Source organism: Condylura cristata, unplaced genomic scaffold, assembly GCF_000260355.1.
Source record: "Condylura cristata isolate star-nosed mole 26May11 unplaced genomic scaffold, ConCri1.0 scaffold00012, whole genome shotgun sequence".
NCBI classification, from domain to species: Eukaryota; Metazoa; Chordata; class Mammalia; order Eulipotyphla; family Talpidae; genus Condylura; species Condylura cristata.
This window is the reverse complement of record NW_004567113.1, coordinates 6,525,416-6,528,177: the sequence shown is the minus strand read 5'-3', so window position 1 is coordinate 6,528,177 and position 2,762 is coordinate 6,525,416. Positions and strand designations below refer to the sequence as shown.

The 2,762-nt window shown below is 30.7% G+C and overlaps 1 protein-coding gene across 1 annotated transcript in view; it reads left to right on the top strand.

Annotated features, from left to right (window-relative positions):
* The window catches only part of CCSER1 (coiled-coil serine-rich protein 1), a 939,806-nt gene that overhangs the window by 686,899 nt on the left and 250,145 nt on the right, over nucleotides 1-2,762 (top strand). The gene's annotated exons all lie outside the window — the stretch shown is intronic.

Here is a 2,762-nt window from a genome sequence, read left to right as displayed (position 1 = left end):
TTTATGGTTGCATATGAAATTCTGGAATGTTCCTTTGATATAGATGAAGGATGATACTGAAATTTTCATTGTAATGTCATTGAGTCTATATATTGCATTGGGTAAAATCATCATTTTGATGAATTTAATTCTTCAGATCCATGAGCTAGATATATCATTTTATAATGATGTTATGTTTGTGTTTTGACACAGAGGTATTATTGTATTCATTATTTCAGTCCTAGACTTATGAAGGAAGGTTATTTCAGATATTCTGAATTGTCAAAAACATCTGTCTCAAAGTTTTGGGTTAAATGATTATATAAGTGTTGTATTATATTCATATTTTCATTGCATACCTCATATTGCTTTGCGTTTATTTTGTGTGTGTAGGTAATGACTAGCTTCTCAATTCTTATAAAATTGTAGTTTAGATTTTTCTCAGAAAAAAATGTTTTCTCTTAACCAACTAGCTTGTACATTATTTCCTATGATAGAGATGGTGTTTGCAATTGATTTTTACTAAGTTCTTACAAAGGAATAGTGAAACATTAAAGATGTTCATCACTTTTTTTGTGCTTTTTATTGCAATTTTATTGCCTTTCTTTTATAGATTTCTCATCTTCTTATTGTTTAACTCTTCCAGAATCTTTTGGTTATTTCATGTCATATGTGCCACTAAAATTGTTCCTATGAAAACCACTTTATCCTCCTAATTTTTAGAACAGCCTTTAAATGAAGCCCTATCTTCATATTTCTTCATAACAGAGGTCTAATATAGAATCAGTTATATTCCTAGATTGTGGGAGTCAGAGAAAATCAGTTTTAGGCTTGTGCCCACAAAATCAAACCTTTGTAAATATGGACGCTACTTACTATTTTCCTGTCTTTCCTATTTGTGGTAATGAGGACCACATTGTTGCTTATTAATATACTATGTTAAGCTGAATTTATAAAGTGTTGTAATTTCTGGTATAGCAATACAGTTAAGGGAAACACAAGCATTATATAAATATGTCTAAAAATTTAATTAAATAAAGATCATACTATATATGAATTATACTTTATGAATAAAAGTCCATAGGTGAAAATAGTTCTTTATTATGTTTACTAAATTCTTGCAATTAAGTTCAACATTGTCCTGTTCTTTAACATAGTTTCTATAAACAAGTTCATTACTTGCACTTAGAGATGTCACTGCATTTAATTAATTTATTTTGATTTACAGTAGCAAATTATAGGAGTAAATTTACATCAATATTTTACAGAAAAAATAGAAAATTATTTGGTAAATTGGAGAATCTAGACTTAATCATCCTAGCCATCTAATTATTTTCTTTTTAAATATTTCAAAGTTATTTAGTTTACTGTCAAACAGTTCTCCTAAGCACAGTAATTTTTTTTTTCCCTAACAATTATTGGTCTTAATACAATACCTGGTAATCTGTTATCCTCATTTGAGGATTAGTTGAAAATTAACTTAGTAGGGTTTGGCCCCTTTTATCGTAACATAAAAAGGATATTTTATTTTAAATGTCTGGTTCTAGGGGGCCTGCCTTGTAATGTAGGGTTAAGTCTCAACACTCTCACCCCTATGCCTGAGCTCGATCCCTGGCCAGGGAGGAGACCTACATGGCACAGCAGCCCTCTTCTGTCTTACCCCACAGCTCCTTGCAGCAGTGTACTTCAGTAAATCCACCTGTTCTACTTCCCACTCTGTGTCTGGTAAATCCTCTCATCACACCCTCCGTCCCTCTGGCCCACCCTTCCAGTTTTTCTTTGCAAAAATAAATAATAAATATTTAAGTAAATATTTTAATAAATGAAACTTTAGGAGATGTATGCTGAGACTTAACATTTCATTAACAATGGACTTGTACATACATGGTTTATCTTTGCTGACATAGTGTACATTTGATTATAAAATAATCTATTGAAAAAGTCAATTTAGATGACATTTTAGCAGTTTCTTATAAAATTAATCAATTTTCCCATATGAATTGCAAAAATAAATCCTAACCTTGATATTTATAGTAGTTTTATTCATGTTACTTACGTTTGTAAATTGGAAGCTAGCAAGATGCCCTCCAACTGGTAAATGGATAATAAACTATGTTACATTCCGACAATGAAATGTTATTCTGTACTAAGAAGATGTGGTCTATCAAGCCAATACATATTACTAAGTTAAGAAGATGTGATCTATCAAGCCAATACATATTACTAAGTTAAGAAGCCAATACATATTACTAAGTTAAAGTGCCAATCTGAAAAGACTATAAGATCACAGACATGTAAAAATCTGGGAAAAAATATGTGAAAGTAAAAAGAGCAGTTATTGCCAAACTTTGATGTAGAGGGGAAGAATGGATAGTCAAAGCATACAGGATTTGTAGGGCAAACTATACTGCAAAATACTATAAAGGTACATATGTGTTTTTGTAATTTTCTCTGTATTTATTGCATGTACAACAGCAAGAGTAAGTTGTAACATAGGCTATGGATTCTGGAAATAATAATGTGCTAGAATAGGATCATCAGTTGTAGCAAGTATATCACTCCATGGGGAATGTTGGCAATGGAGGGGATTATGCATGTGTGGGGATGAGGATATAGTGAGAATCTGAAGCTTCCATTTAATTTTTGAAAAACTTCAAAAAACAAACATTTTTAAAATAAACATACACTGAATATAAACATATAACTAAATCAAATGACTGTGGATATGTAATGAAAAATACAAATATGCAGCAGTTCAAATAAATACATAATGAGCTATCACC